Here is a 17,758-nt window from a genome sequence, read left to right on the forward strand (position 1 = left end):
ATTGACAGCTGCTGATTCAGAAATACATTCAATAAAACAGCTAGTCAACTCAAAAACTGGCAGTAGCAAATAATGAACACTCCATTAGGGATGGGAACATCTGGTCATCCTAAGATGTGGAGAAAAACTACAGCACTTAAGACCAAGTTCCCATTGTCTTCTAAATATTTTATCATAAACATCCAAACTTACTCAGTTCATTCTCTAATTAATGTCAACAAAAGTATTTCACAGGGCTTTGTCACAAGGCAAAAAAACACAAAAGCAGTTTTAAGTGCATGAAGAAGGTAATATATCACTGGAATAATGACTATAAACTAAAAGTGCTAAAGAGTAAATAATTTATAACCAGACCTGTCCAACTGTCTTAGTTGTTTTAGTCTAAGCTAAAAAGACAGGCATATTTTTCTCCAAAAGGCTGCTATAAAAAAATACATTCTACCACAAAAATAACACTAAATCTCATATGTTGCTTAGAGCAGACAAAATAAACCATGAAAAGTCATCATATATTTAAAAGCACTGTGGAAATACTATGTAGTTCTGTATTACAGCTATGAGGTATAGTGACTTGGTTTGCCTGTTTCATTTGATGCTATGGGATAAGTTAATCTAAAAAGATCATTTTTCCAGCAGACACTGCCTGTAAGTACCAAACAGCATGCACATGTTTGTCCATCATATCATCATTTCTGTTTAGGCTGAGAAGATTGTGAGGACTTGCACATTTTTTGATATGCCTAAATGTGTAAAACTAGTACATACAAGTTAAGTAAAGCCAGAATTGCTGTTCTTGTCTAAATTTGATTAAAAGATTAAAAGCAGATGAGCTGTGGTAGTTAAGCTCACAGATAATCCACAACACATATTGCATCTGTGTACTAACATACTCTCCTTCTCATTTGAGTAAATTAGCCCTCATTTAGTAATGTGTTTTGCTGCCAAACCACTTCCAAGCAGTTTGTTTTATCTCTACTTAATCTCACAATTTAGACAGCCCATAAAACCTAAACATGAGTGCAGACTTTGAAACCACAGAACCAGGAAAGGAACCGTAAGAGCCTGCTCTTGTGGCAGAGAGAAGAGAGAATTTGCTTCTATTACTCACTCAGTTGGGAATGAACAAACACAAAGGGAAAAACAGGGCAAAATAAAAAAAAAAGCGGGGGGGAGGGGGAGGAGGCACTCTGTGAGTTTATAACAGAAAAAGAGGGAATATTTGGGAAAAGACACACCAGAAGCCTTAGACCATATGCCAGAGATTATTTCTAAGAGTTGAATATAGCTAGCAATATATATGCATGCTTTACTTTTTTTGTACAGATCTACACACCATTTGTGCCATCAAAATTAATGAGTGGTTGTCCTATAAACCTTTTGGCAGTCCTTCTGTTTTGTTGCTGTACTACAAATTGACCATGAAAAGGTTTGTTTGATGACAGATACCCACAGAGCAGCCAAGGTGGGCACTTGCACCAGGCAACTGGGTAGCTGGATCAAAAAACTAGAGTGCTGAGAAGACCAGATTTGGAGTCTACAGAGCATGGCAGTGAGACCAAAGAAAGGTAAAGTTGTGGAACCCACTGGGGCCACAGGAACCATAATAGTCCTCCACACTGAGAATCTCAGCAGATTTGTACTGCTGGAAATTAGGGACTTACAACTTTTTAAAAAATCTGCCCAGTTGTGTGAAGGATGAGCTGCAGGGACAAGAATGTGCTGTATGCATTTGTATATAGAGATACAAAAATACACAGGAACAAATATATTTCTGTAACTAAACCCTCAGGAAAATCAGTGATCTGTGGGAGTACCTGGCAATCATGTGATTTTTAGTACAATGGCATGAAATACTGAAGAGCATTAATAGCATTTTACTGTGATATCAGCTCACAATATTAGAAGAGAGGAAAACACAGGACTGAGTTGAGCTTGTCATGACTTGTTGAAATCAGAATAGAAAATGACTCAAAAGTCATCCTCATACCTGTATTATTTTCCTTCAAATATTCATTAAACCTTTTCTTCACTACAATGGCTGCGAGAACCTGGAGCACATGAGACCTATTGATGTGCAGGGCTAGCTGGGATTCTTTCACATTCTTCTACACACTCAGCTTTTTCTGCCTCTCTGCTGACTCCAAATTCTCAATTCTGCAGCTTAAGGTCTTCTGTTCTGTGCCTTATTTGCACATAGTGTCCATTTCATGCATTTGATTCCTCTATATTACAATACAAATATATTACAGTAGACAACCAGTTTTTCTTTATAATACGACATATTGCAAAGATTTTCTTCTTTCCAGAGATTCATAGAAGGTAGACATTGATAAAGGCTTTTGTTAAATTAAGACTCTATTTTCCATAGCTCTACAAATCTACAAATTTGCATTTGATAACATTACAAGTTCTGGTTTACAAACACCTTTTTCTGTGGTAGATTTATGTAGTAGATTTAAGCAGTAAGTTTATGTGGTAAATTTTACTGTGGCTTTTTAGCCGAGTCCAAACCCTTTTATAACAATTGAGATCAAACTAGGCTCTTGTTGGTTTATTTTGCCTCTTCTAATTAGCTCCAGGGGGTATTCTTCACCAAGAAATTGACATAGATGCAGAGTATCCACCAATCAGCTTAAAAATTAAAACAATTATTCCCCTAATCTTACCAATACATATATTGCATAATCCAAAAAATACATAATCCAATAAAGAACAGAAGAATTAGGGTTTTTTTTAAAAAGCAAGGGTTCTGTTTCATTGAAAAAATATTATATCTGAATGGAGCCTTGAACGAATGTTCATTCATATGCTTTCTTGTACTTCATTTTAGACATGTTTAATGAAAAGAAGAATTCAAATAATTTTAACTGTCCTTTAGAAATAAAAAGTCTGAATGTAACTGAGTAAACTCCATTAAGCTTCTAATACCTTTTGAACGTGTTATTACCTACACTAATCAAAGACTGAAGAGAAAAAAGGAGATGTGAAAAAGCTGGGAGGTTTTTTTACCACATTTATGTACAATCACTACATGTAACTGAAGGCTTTTTTATAATACTGGATATTCTCTTAATTTTTCCTTCAGGCAGGAAAATATAACGAATTGTAGACACTTGTTTCTACACCTGTGATACATGTTGTGATTGCAATGATTGAACATTTCTACATCCCTAGCAACAAGAAGATGCAAAAATGATGGCGTTTGGTTCAGTAAAATAGCATCACACCTTTGTTCCTATAATCGAATGTGTAATTTACAAAAACAGAATACTTGAGAATGGGAAGAGGCTTTAGCAAGTCACCTAGTGTGCAAGCAGGGTCACCTAGACTTTGTTGCCCAGGACGTCTCTGTTTTCAAGGGAGTCATCAGCTCCTCCCAATTTAGTATGATGAGCAAAGCTACAGCATTTACCTTGGAGTTCTGTGTCCAAGGGCCTGTACAGTGCTATGTATAGTACATAATGAAGCCTGAATTTCCTTGGTAGGCACCAGGAACGCGTGTTATTTTCAAGAGAAACTAGTTTAAGGAAAATCAAATCTTGGTCAAGTGTTAAAAATATACCCTTAAAAATAGAGAAAACTAACATATTTCCATTGTTTTCAATTTGCTTATGTGCCTTTGAGTAGTAGCTTATTGCTTTCTATTTTGAAAGTAAATACTGTGGTGATTTTCTTGAGCCAATAGTCTGTGAACAGCTTTTTAGTGGAGGAGAGAATGAAGTGGATGGAGGACCACTGGTCCTTTTTCCTTACAGAGGGCAAAGCCCTCCTGCTTTACAAATAACATCTCGAATAACATCAGCCATGCTAGGTTTATGTGAGTGGGATGACATACATCACTCCAAGGGAATGAAAGAGAATATCAGCAGGCAGCCTAAATGGCAGTGTATTTACTTATACACTATTCATATATTCATAAATTCACACCAGCTGAGGATCTGGCTCCTGAAGCTCTCTTTCAGTCCAAGAAAGCAAAGTGCCTCATCACAGAGCAACAAACTGCTCACAGTTGGTGCCATTCAAGGTGCAGTTTGCAAAAGCAGAAGTACTTTGGAAATACTGGGAAAATAGAAAGGACAGTGATTTCATATCCAGTTCACTGAAATGCTCTGTTCCCAGATTCAGGGGAATGACCAGAACAATATAATACTTACTGCTGGTTTATAAACCTCTGAGAAAGCAAAAACCTGAACAGTTACTGATAATTATGTTTGAAAATTATTTTTTGTTAACATTTATCATATCACAAATATCATAGAGAGTAGTTTTTGAATATGAGATTTTCTCATTTTCATAATTCAAAAACCTCCCTTTCTCAAGCAGGCAAGCCAACCAGTCAAGTAAACATACAAATCTGAAAGAGGCAGATCCCATTAAGATGGATGTTGTTCAACAGTGCAGAAAATATGCTTTGTTACAGGAAAAATAATTCTCTAGTAAAGTATATGAACAAGTGAAGTAATGATATTGGATTTCTACTTCTTTATCAGCAATTGATTTAATTTACAAGCTAGGGCAACAAAATGCTTATAGAAGTAACATTGATCAATTATGTACTGCTCAAATTGTGCAGGGTATTATTTTCTCAGGATGAGTTAATTACTTTTGCCTCATTTTCTGTGCATGCTTAACATCATTGTTCTAGAAAGGATATTTTGAGACAAGTTAGATTTTGGAAAGATGGCATTGAACAGGGGGTCACTAGTTAGTAATAGTGCCTAACAGCAGTTTTGCTGGCTAAAGGAGCAGCTGTATTTAAGCAACAGACTTCCTTTATACTACCTCTGCATGGCACATACATGGGGAAGAGAAAAATATTCAGAAGAGGAAAGAAGTCTAGCTGAGGTAAGTCCACATCTCAGCAATACTTTCCTTTGCAGCAGACAGTACAGAGGCAGTCAGCGAAGAGCTGCAGTATGTGCCGCTGTGACCTTTGCCAGCAAATATTTCTGAGCAGCAGAAATGCAGAAAACCACTGAGACGGTTGACACAGTGCTTGTAGCAGTCTGCAGTGGACCAGTGCTCCATGACACTGGGAAACGTGAATTTGTCTGCATCTCCTGACCTTCTATCTGTTCTGTATATAAGAATTTGGGAAAACAAAAACAAAAACAAAAACAAAAACAAAACAAAAAAAAACCACCACCAAACAAATAACAACAACAAACCAAAAACAAACAAACAAACAAACAAAAAAGTAAATGTTTAAAGGATGCAGAAAGAGACCAAGGCAGAGAGCTCATAAAAAGCAACTGAAAGTACTAGAGGACAGTATGCTAAGATCAGCATTCATTTAAACAGAGAACTCGGCTGTCCATCCTTCTTGTCAGAGATTTTCCCTCTATTCCTGCAAAAGCTTCTCTGCAAGCAGGAGAAATTCTCACTCATAATGAAAATGACAGAGTTTAAAATATGCACCTATTCGAGCTACTCATATTTAATTTTTTCCTAAGGTAAATTAACACCCAGCTTAACAAACTCGTTTTCTAAATCACCATATCTGAAATGGGGGGCTGAGAGGATGACAAGAGGAGTAAAATATTCCCCAAAAATGGAGATACTAATAACTTGACTGTTAGAAACAGCACAAGTAACAACTTTACTGCATAACTTTCTCTGGCACCCTTCCTACCAGTGGCAGGCCGAGCTTTAGGAATGAGCAGTCCAAGACATTGTGAAAAAGTCCATGTTACTGGGCTGCTAAGTTTGACTATTACCCTTCTCCTCCATCATACCAAATGTCATCTTCAGTAAGGGCTTTTGCTCCACCCATTTCCCTTGGGTCTGCTTTCACATAAATCTAGACGAGCTTGTATTGGGCTAGCAATTCCTCAGGCAGAGCATATGGAACCTGTTCCTATGTGAGAAAGGCTGGAGTATCAAAGCCTTTCCTGGCTGAACTTGTGTCAGACTCTGCTTGTGCATGGGAGTGGAAATTCAAGCAACAGACTTAAAATAAAGGGAGAAAGCAGGATCTGAGCAAGGGGGGAGAGATGGCTGCAATGGGTGGACAGCATTATGGGACTAGCTGTAGGAAATTGAGACAAGCTAGATGGTTTTTTGGAAAGCCATTTCGTGTCCAGACTCTGCATCTTACCATGAGACTAAATTTTACATGTCACCATTATTGTTATATTTTCAGCTCTGCTCTGGAATCACCAGTCTGGATACACTTTCAAAAGCCATCTGTACACAATATAGGTGACCAGCATGCTTTCTGCATGGCCAAGATCTGTTCTTTATCAGCTGTAAACAGTGGAAATAGAAGTGATTGAATAGCATGCACTTATCTCCCCAGCCAAAATACCAGACCACTGCCTGTGCATAGCCCATATATTCACACTTTAAGACACAAGCACAAATATGACAGATGAAAACTTTCCGTGTTTCTTGTTGCCATATGTTCAAAGGATAAAAATCTAGACAGAATCAATCATCTTTTATATAACCCAAGTATTAATTGGAGTGAGACTAATTAGTTGCCTACCTTTGATGAGAAATGAGAAATGAGTTCTCCTCCTCCTCTCTTTTTTAAAGTGAAAGATTTACTACTCAATTTTAATGGCATTTTAAACATTTCCTTCTCTTTTAATCTGTGATACAAAGTGAACAGAGATACCTCTGCAGCAGAAAAGCTTTCTGCAAACTGATTCTGATAAATAAGGTGAAACAAGACCATTTTTCAATAAATTCTAGGAGTCAACAGTAAGCTGAATATAATACTCTGCTGCTGAGTTTAATTAATAAATTTGGACTATGGATTTAAAATGTCAACATCTGATTGTAAATGCTAATAAATTATATTATCATTAGTATCTCTGACTATAAAATTTCCATTCCAATCTCTCTTAAAAGTAAACAAACTAATATACATTGCAATTCGGTGTGCTGACACAATAAAGCCTTGCTCAATATCACAAAGTAATGAATAAATGTGTCATAGACAGTTTCATTGGCTTAAAAGAGCTGTACTATATGTAAACTATCTATTAAATGGCAAAGAGCCTTTCTGGTAAAAATGTACTCAGATCTGCTGAATGGAAGAAAAAATATCTATATTTTTACCATGAGTTGAGACACTTTATTCTCACTATTCATGACACTGGCAGTAGTAGTATAGCTACCATATATTGAAGCATAAAATACTCATTATGGAAGTATTCTTCTCTGCAAGAAGTTAATGTAAATGGGAAAGCTGAACCTCCTGAAAATTTTTCTGTCAAGAAAATAAGTATACAACAGTTTTCCCTCCTATCTTAGTGGATTTGAGAGGTTCTAACACAGCTAGAAGTCTATTGGTATATCTATTTTATCAGTTAATGGATGATAAATTCAATAGAAAATGCTTAATGAAAGCTTCATGTACCACCCCCGGTCTCCTGAGGCTTATACAGAACAATTCTAATCTTTCATAGCATGATTTAGTAAACTGCAACAGCTCCGTACATTTCTAGTTCTCACAGATTTAGTGAAAAACTTAGAAATAAAACAAGGCCTCATAATTTTGAATAAAAATGTGCTAAATAGAATTTTATCACCAAAAATTTACCAGAATCCAAATGCATTTTCAGGAACTTAACTTGAATGCTCATTTTCTATTGAAGAATTCTCTTTTCCAGAATAATACATTCAAAGTTCATCAACGCTGTGGAGCAGTTTTCCTTATACAGATTTATATTTACAGGGAGCAAAAATGGTAGCATTTCTCAGTCTTTGACTTTTTTACTATTCTCAGTGTAAATCTTGTATAAAATTATGCTTGTACACACATAATTTTAATTAATTGGAAAACTTATAATGTTACATATGGAATGAAAATACTGCACTGCAAAAATATTTTAAAATAGAACATTCTTTATGGTGTACAAATGGACCCTTATGAATATAATTTTTTATTAAGAATAAAAATATTTTTCATGAAGTGCAGTTTTATCCATAATATCTATACTGTAATTTCTGAAATACTCTACCTAGTATATGCTACTACTTAGGGAAATATTGCAATGCTGAACTTTCTCAGGGAGCGTAGTCTCAATGGAATTGTGTAGGTCTGTGTTAGCTCTGGACCTTATATAATTTCTAAGTATCAGTTAATTCATCAACAATGCTCTAGCTGCTGCTGAGCCATCCTAAAATATCTGTGAAGGTTTTGCCTTCACAACATCTATACTCCCCTAGTAAAGGTCCGAATTAGTAACCTAAGTTTCTTTCACAAAATAAATTATTTTTTAAGTCTCTGTATGTAGTGACACAACAAAGCAGAAATGAGCTAAAGATAAAACTGGACGGTGGATGTGCTTTAATTCTTCTACTGTTACTACTTCATGCATGTTGGTTCCCACAAGTAAATAATTTTTTTTCTGTTTGATTTCCCTATCTCCAAATCAAAGATGATAACACAGACTTGGTAAAATTTGCAGAAAACTTTTGATTTACTACTACCTTACACACTCAGTAGCCAGGACAATGTTCAGCATATGGAAGCTGCATGACAGAGAGGACCCATAAATCCCCCACCTATTGGACTGAAAGTCTGTAGTAAGAAGTAAATATTGTTTTGCTCTGGTAGGATTTTGTGCTAGAACATACCAGCACACTGGGATTGCAAGCAAAAACTCTTCTGCCAACCATCCTGACCATCTTGATTGTCATTTCCATTCTCCCCCTTCCTCTGTGTGACCCAATTTCCTTGCCTGCATTTTTCATTAGGTGCCTTTCCTAACGGGAAAAAATGGTATTGGGGGAAAGAAAACAGGAGCCAAAGGCAGAGGTTTCCCCAGCTGCAAAGACTGCTCATGATAGGAAAACTGAAGACAATGATGCACATTTCCTGGTCCAACCATCAGTCTCTCTTGCCTCTCTGCTTTCATGTGTCTCTTCCTGACAGCTGTTCAGTAAAGACACATCCAAATTCAACTAAAATGCAAAATATCAAAATGTTGAAAGAGAAAATGGAGGGAGGATAAGTCTCATGTGCACTTGGAAAATCAAATGGAAAAACCAGCTTATTGATTGAAGAAAAAAGCGCTTTATATGATTAGTGATTTACTTGGAAAGAAAAGAAAAGGTCTTTTTGATATACAACTACAATAAAAGGCTAACATAAATTCATCACAAACAAAAGATATTTAAAATGTACATTACACTAACATCCAAAAAGCCACAGGTTATTACATTATCAGAAATGAGATTAACAAATTTATCAAAGTTTTGTTTAAGCTTGGATATAGAAGAGATACATGAATGTCAAGAAATTGCTATTTTGATGAAATCAAAGAGGCAAGTAAAAGCCTCAAATAATACATACCATGAAAATTTCCACCTTTGTCCTCTCTTTTACAAACTATTCATTCCAATAAAAGGGCATACAGACTTACATTTCCCCCTGCATAGCACACTGCACAATTGAAACTAACAACAAGTTCTTCTTCTCCCAAAAAAAGGGACATAGGTCCAGTAAAGTGACTTGCTTAGTAACTCTTGAAATATTATCTTAAATGGCTACTTAAATGACCCTTAAATGAATACTGAATGAGACTTCTAGGCTGTGGTCCTTGCATCCACCCTGAATCCTGTCCCGCTCTGCTGGCAGTCCAACTAAGACATAACTTGCTTAAAGGTGAGTCAGAGCTAGATTTATGGCTTAATTTAGAGGCAATCATTTTAAGAAAGGACAAGTAAATTCTCATAAGTATTAATCAGTCTCAGAGCTCATCAGGTGCTTTTTAAATTTTAGCTGGGAGACTGACTAAAGTGAACTAGAGGCCTGTGGTCAAGCAGAGAGATTCAGAGAAAATGTTACACCTGAGTGAGCCTGCTAATACAGGAGAAGCTTACAGCATTACAGTTGAAAAGAAACCCAGTTTGAAAAAACTCTGACTGGTAGCAGAAATCAAGCAACTTCAATTAGACTTGCCCTTAAGGAGATGTTTGAAGCTGCAATATGGGTACAAATTGCATTGCATTGAGAAAATACAGAAACTGTCTCTTTCAGAAACACAAAAATCTACTTTGAACAAACAATATGCCTGCTAACATACCAAATGGAACAAATTAAAACTGTCAACATCACAAAAACGGTTTAAAATTGGTAACTTAGCATGACCCTAAAGCGGAATAGAAATTAGATGTTCTGATAATGTTCAGAAAAATTAAGGCAGAGATGAGCAGCCTGCCCTAGGAAACAGCAAAGTTGTAACATGCAGAGCCCTTCAATGAAGTGTTGGCTCACCCACACAAAGCACAGTTTTAGAAACTTTTATAGGTTGTATGATAATCTCCAACAGAAGTCACTCAAGGAAAAGAAGCCATTAGCACTGAGGAATCATCAGATGAGGGATATATCACTAGTCTTCTAAATAATCGGTCATGATGGTTGTGAAAACTTAAATAAAAATGCTTTGGAATTAATATGTAATCTCTACTGTAATGTAATGTGTAATCAATAAGCACGTGGAGGGGCTAGTAACATACAACCTGCTGTCTTCCTAGTGCTGCGGTTTGATAAAAAAAAAAAAAAAAAAAAAAAAAAAAAAAAAAAAAAAAAAAAAAAAAAAAGTATGTGCACATATATGGAGATTCTAGTAATCACCTGTCCCTGGTATGTTTTTTTTCAAATTCAGAAAAAAAAAATTGTCAATTGAAAAATTGAAAAATTTGATAAACAGATAAGAAAATTAAGACTTCCAAAATATTTCCTCCATGCGCAGCAATGAGTGCCACAAGAATTTAGGACTCAAACTGTTAAGCAGTTGTACCTAGCCTTTAGGCATTCCAATGCAAGACAACCAGACCCACAAGAAACAGTATACCAAGCACACAGCAGCCTAAGGGAAAGAGGTCCTGAGAAAGGATTTATATTAAGTTAGTGTCCCAGCACTACCAGGCAGCACAGTCGTCATTCTGAACTTTGCAAAAAAAGTTCATTTTTGTAACCTGGTGAGTTCTTGGACCCATTTCCCCCAACCCTCAAAACAAATCAATCAAACAAGTTTTCTCAAGGTACAGCTTTTTGTAGGTGGAATTTTCTAAGATAAGAATCAGCTCTCTGCAAATACTTTCTGAGAACACAGGAGGAAAAGGCAGACTTTGAGAGATGCAAGCTTGGCCCAGGGGTTTCCTATTCCCACCACAGCTATAGTGCTACCAGGTAACTGTAATGTTCTATTCTAGGTTTTAGCAAATGTAAATGGTGAAGATTAGAGAGAAGCTGGATAAGGGTTTGAGGATCATGGGTTTGGTGTTCAGTGTTTCCACTCAGTCTAAATCCCCCATCAGACACCATGGCCTTTTCCTAATCTTTGAATGAACAGCTTTAGGATGCCCTGCGAAAGCTGCTTCATTCATTCAAAGTCAAGGAAAACAAAGCACGAGGCTGCAGCACATTTAATGCTGGCCAGATAAATGTAATAATGTGGTATTATGCTGAACTGATATGCTTGACTGGCTTCTTGCTGACTGGACCACAATATGCTGGAACAGCAGTCTGTGACCTTTCAGAGGTGAAAGTTGTTCCATGGTGCTGACATTTACCCAGGCTTTGTAAGTTTCTGTCTCCTAATACAGTGACTGCTTTATGAGAAATCTTGGCATATTCCATGAAAGGAAAAAAAAAAAAAAAAAAAAAAAAAAAAGAGAGAGAGGCCAGTGTAAGAAGGACTTCAGCAACCTAGGCTACCAGGATAAGGAAAGGAGAGTGTAAGAAATTTTACATTTACAAGACACATAAACTTACTATTATCCCTAGGGAGTGGCAGCTTACCAAAACTCCATTAATTTTACAGCTCTGGCTTAAAGTAAGTGGGTTTTACTGCACAGATTAACAGTGTCTGTTCCTTGCTAGGTCTGTCCTAGTTTCACATGATTCATTTTCTACCTCCAAACTTCTGTTTGCCGGTGTTCCTGGCTGCAGATGTTTCTTCCTGTTCCTCCACTAGAATAATATCTGTTCATTTGTAACAATTATCTGCAGATGATAAAACCTGAAGATCTTGAAATATACTCAGAAAACTGCAAGATATACAAAGCTTTGACCAAAAGTTCCTGCAATATAATAGATAATACTTATCACTAAAAAGCAGGCAGCAGAGAAGGCAGGCAGCTTTTACATGTACTAATAACATCACTCTGTGAAAGCTGTAGAGAGGATGCTGTTGCCCTGACAGATAATTTTGTCAATAACATTACTTTTCAGTTACCATTTTTACCCAAGTGAATAGTCATTTGATATTGTTAAAATAATTTTTTTGGATTCAAGATTTACAATTAAAGTGAAATGAGTGTCCATGGTATTGCAATAAAATAGAATGGAAAACAGAAAAATATGCAAAGCAAGGGAAAGTATATTACTTTGGCTTGTCTCATGTGTTTAAGATGACCCCACAGCATCTTACTGAATTATAAGGGCCAGCAGCAATAGAAAGATTATTCAGGGTGGGATAATTTCCCAGTGGGGTAGAAAAGTTGCAGCTCCCAGGTTGCCCACAACCCTACAGCCAGAGTAAGGAAGGGAAAGAAAAAAAAAAAGGGACCTATGCATGACACTGACATTACATCTGCCACAATAGCCACACAGGATTGCTCACAGCAGCAGTTATATTATTGTAACTTATGCCACCAGTCTGATCTGATACACAGCTGGCCCAGGGTCATGGTACTGGCATCCAAAGTAATTTACAGCATCTGTGCACCACCCTCAAGTTACACTCTGTGCCCCACAGCTGCAATGAAGAGTTTGGATCATTAACTTTAGAGGCATTTAACTTATGCTTGCATTATGACTGCTGCCTGATGGCCTCCCAGTCCTCTCTCTTCTCAGGTTGCCATGACAAACTAAAAATCTTGATGCAATGACTAGTTAGTAAATCAGATAAGTTCCATGAGAATTTAGAGGATAGTAGCTCTGCCTCCAGTATCTTAACAGATAATCATTTTCATGGCCACATGACAGTGGCAAGTTATACCTTCTGCAGACAGCCTCATTAGCATTTCTAGGATTCAGCATTTTCCAGAGATGCAACCATTCTTTGATTCATGAACACTGCAGCACTGCACAGAGGATACACATGGCCAAATATTCATTAGCCTGGATTTAAGCACCTGTGTACATGATCTGCATTTTGCCATTATTGGTAACATTTAGCACATCTCTCTGGCATCATTAGAGTGTTTCTACTCATATTCTGATAAGAAATCAGCTCCTTTTTCTCCTTTTTTTTTCACCCTTAACCTAAAACATTCATTTCATGAGGTTGTAAATTATCATTTTAGATTTTGATGATTTAGGGGTTTGACCTGTGTGTATGAGTTAAACTGATGGATTTACGCATCTTTTTAATGAGCATATCCAGAATCAGGTATTTCCTAGACCTTTGTTTTCCCCTCTAAACAGTAAACACTAAAGATCAATGTGAATTGAATTCTGGATAATCTTAATTTTTTATAAAAGTGCTTCAAGAACATCGTTTGTTATTCAAAAGCTATGACAAAGAATGGCTTGTATTGCTCTTGTCAAGAGCAGTGATATTATGTGACAATTATGTTAATAAGCATATAAAAATTTTCTTTAGAGTAGCAAGCTGCCACTATGAAAAGAACAGCATAATTTTTTTGTATAAAGAATTTATTCATGAGCTTATAGCTAAAGATAACAGTTCTGTCATGTGAATCTTACATTGCACTATTGTATATTGCAGTAAGTAGACTATTATGTGAATATGACCAAGAAGGCTTCTAGCACAGATAAGGATATTGCTGTACCTGGAAATCAAACTCCCATACAAAGGATTGTTTTGGGGTTGGTTTTAAGCTGTTGTTTTTGCCGATAAATCTTTATCTTCATACCATTTTAATTACAGTGACATAAAAATAATCTCATTGTGTTCATACATTATTAACTATTAGTCTTCGGGTTTATGATAAAATTACAACCCAGGTATGATCACCTCATACCCAGTGGGACTTCCTGCAGCCCATCACACAGCCCAGCACACAGCTGCTTTCAGTACTCCTTTCTCTTCAGCTAGTTCAGCAGCAACCAGGAGTAGGAATTAATTCTAGTAAACTCGTTTGCTTCTGTCAGGTCATGAGGGAAGGATCACAAGGGAAAATGATGAGGAGAAGATTGCAGCTGTAACAAGGACAATAGATGTAGCCAGTCTTTCCTGACTCCATGACACCCACAATGAAAGGGACTCCATATCTGATTATCACAGTCCTCAGAGCTGCCCACCGGCTAGCTGAGCTCTGTCGTGATATGGTGAAGTTTTAGGCAGGTCCGGACCCCAGGCAGAGCCGTGCTTGCTTCATAGAAAGGAGCTACTCACACTTGGTGTAAAGAAGGTGTTTATTCAGAGCGGATGCCCAGGTATTCAAGGCTTGAGTGTGTGTGTGAGAGCGAGAGCCAGAGAAAGCAATTGTGGCTCTCTCCCGCTCTTATGAACAGGGGTGGTACTCAAGGAAATAAAGGGGCGTGACAAAATCAGAGGGGGTGTGACATGGCCATTTAGGGGTGAAAGGGGTGGGTAGAAACTTGAAGCTTTGGCTGGGCCATCTGGCCTGCCCAGGCTATCAAGAACCTTGGGTGGGTTCATAGATAAAACGTTATACAATGGGCTAAGTCAAGGCTATTAAAAGACATACAATGGAGGGGGCCACGGCTATTGTGTAGCTTAATGACGGTGATCAAGGGAGGCAGGGGCTGTGGGGGTAAGAATGAAACCTTACAAAAAGTTAATAACAAAATTACAGAAATTTTAGAAAACCCAAAATGCACACTGCAACATCTGATAGTCTGCTAAATTGCTCTAGTGGCAGCAGCTAACCCCAGGACGTTTTTCTTTGGGTGCATCTGGGGAGATCACACTTGTGAATGATGTGGTTAAAGTGGACAAAATAAGCCCAGTTCTCTCGAGAAGTGTTATAGGCACCTGACTTCCCCCTGGACCTGAAGGACAAACTTTTCTATTTTTTGCCTTTTCTAGTTCAGGTTCTCCAGCTTTTCTGGGCAACAACCACCAGATTAGAATTGAATTCTTATGTTTTAAATTAAAACTGAGATACTAGCATTAGTCTAGGACTTCCAAGTCTAAATTATGAGGTGATGCAGTAGAAATTCCAGCCATTGGCAATGTTACATCTCATTGCTGGATATGAGGAGTTATGTATATCTTCTAGCACCATTCAACCATGATTCTTAGCAGAAATTTGAATTTTCTTGTAATAAAAAATAATGAGCATTTGCATTTTTACTATGATTTTGGACAGGTTTTATCCATCCTTTATCACAAACACCACTTGGAAGATAAATCATCCTGCTACTGAAATGCAAGATGTTTTAATGAGACACAGTACTGTGCAGTGGTTCGGCTTTCCAATGGTGCAGCTCCGGCCAGCCCTGCCGCCACTACATCCAGGGGCTCACTTTGCCAGAGGCGTGGGCAAACTCGACCAAGGTGCGGATGGTGCGCAGAATAGAAAGGCGGGACTCTCAAGAGGTGCAACAAGGGGATGCGTGTCCCCAAGGCAGCGCTCCGAAGAGAGACGCTGGCCTCAAGATGGCACGGCTTTTTATTGAGTAGGTTCGGGGGTGGGATCGCGTGGGACCAATTAAAACTCTTTGCCAACGTATAATGAGGGGATGCACTCTTTTGAACCAGTAACAGGTAACTTGGGGAGGAGGAATACATGATGAGGGGGTGGGGAAGTTATATAACTTAAAGATTGACAGGTAACCGAAAAGTGGTAAACAACTATTATGGGATGGGGTTACCAGGACAACCAAGGTTTTGGCGGGAAGGTTTGAGGGGGGGGGGGAAGGAAAGTCTGAGGGAAGGAGAGAAGGAGAGGGAAGGAGAGGCCATCTTAAACAATAGAAATAAATACAAAATTATAAAACACAAATTATAAAACCAAACTGGAGCAATGAAAACCCAATTGGAATTGAATTTAAGCACCACCACAGTACTGTAAACTCTATCTTGTTCTCATCTTTTTCATTATCAAGGGAGTGCAATATCAAATTAGTTTAACTTCTTGACTCACAAGAGAATGCAAAGAGCTCACAAATTAAGATTCACCTGCAAGAATGTTCCAGCACCAAGATTAAATGTGAATGCCCAGTTGATTGATAAGCAGAATTTAGTGCAGGCAAATAGTCCTTGGGGACATAACCTTCCCAGCGCCCAAGAACATGTCACTTAGTATGACCCCATTTGCTTCAACATGACAAGTGTGAGACTCAAAATTTCAGCCTGATGATATACAAAGGATTGCATCCAGCTAGAGGTCTTTAATGATCCCCATTTTTGAATGTAAATGCAACTGCACTTGTCACATATCTTTTACAGTGAGAAAAGCTTCATTTTGCCTCCTCAGTAAGGGAAGAGATGCCACATTGCTTTTGAGTTGTACACCCTTCATAATGACAGGGTCTCCTTCTTTTATCCAATGCCTAAATCTATGATCTTAAGAAAGAATTAAGGTTTTGCTTAATATGGCAAGACTACATGGGACTACTGCAACAGCTTTGTAGATTTTTACAGCAGGAAGAAAATCAGTGACCAGCCTGGACAAAAAAACCTGTCAGCCACCCTCTCCCCTTCTAGACAAAAACAAACTAACTAACAAAAGTGAAGTTGACTAGCAAGTATTAAATAACTTGTAATTTAACTTATCTTTATCTATTCAGAAAGACCCTCTCTCATTTGCTATTGAACCATTGAACCACATGTTAATTGAAAATTAGCTGTTGAGAATTAGCAAGTTGCTTCCAATTTGAATTCCGTTGCCCTCAAGGAGATTACTTTGTCGTAATACCTGGTGTTGAGTGTTTATTCATTAGTCATTTTTCAAGCAACAGAAGGATGGCTGGACTATGGCACTGTGCATATTTTCACACATTGCTTTTTCATATTCTTTCATGCATGGTGCATCATAAAAGACACAGAATCATCTGTTTGTCTGTAGAGGTGCTGTAGACCCTCTGAAAAACTTGTCCCTCTAGGGAAGGATACCCCTGAGATTAGAGATTTTTATGGTGGATTAGTCACTATGTAGAAGTATTCAAGATCTCTTAATTTTTTTCCTTTAATTTCTATAAATTATGACAGAAGTACATGATCAATTAGGTTGGAGAGGACCTTCAATTTGATTCAGTCCAATCTTTGATCAATCAGCAGTCTTTAAACTAGACCATGGCACTGAGTGTCATATCCAGCTATTTCTTGAAAGCTTCCAGGGACAGTGACTCCACCATTTCCCTGGACAGCCCATTCCAATGCTTCCTTACCATGAAAATTCCTCCTGACCTCCAACCTGAGCTTCTCTTGGTTCTGTTTGAGGCCATATTCTATGGAAGAAGGGGATAATCCCCACCTTGCTACAACCTCTTTTCAGGTAGTTGTAGAGAGCGACAGGTGGGACAAATTACAAAACATCTATTTTTTTCAAGTTGTGTTGTCAGAGTTTCTTACATTCCAACACACTAATTTTACTCCAGGTCACAACCTCAGTTTTTCAAGAGCCTTAGTTGCCCATGACATTTCTTTCATTACATTTCTTATGCCTGAAGTGCAATACCTTTTCTCTGCTGTCCTATCCTCACAATTTTGTTTTTCTGTGAAGAGTTTGAACGCTGATCTATTAAAATTTTTCAATATAAATTGTACTTCCAGTAGATGATAGCTAAGGTGTTGCCATTCTGGGTTGAATAGGAATAATGCAGCAGTTGTTATAAGCTTCTCCTGTATGATTCATACTG

The sequence above is a fragment of the Zosterops lateralis genome (genome assembly GCF_965231275.1).
Source record: "Zosterops lateralis genome assembly, chromosome: 3".
NCBI lineage: Eukaryota > Metazoa > Chordata > Aves > Passeriformes > Zosteropidae > Zosterops > Zosterops lateralis.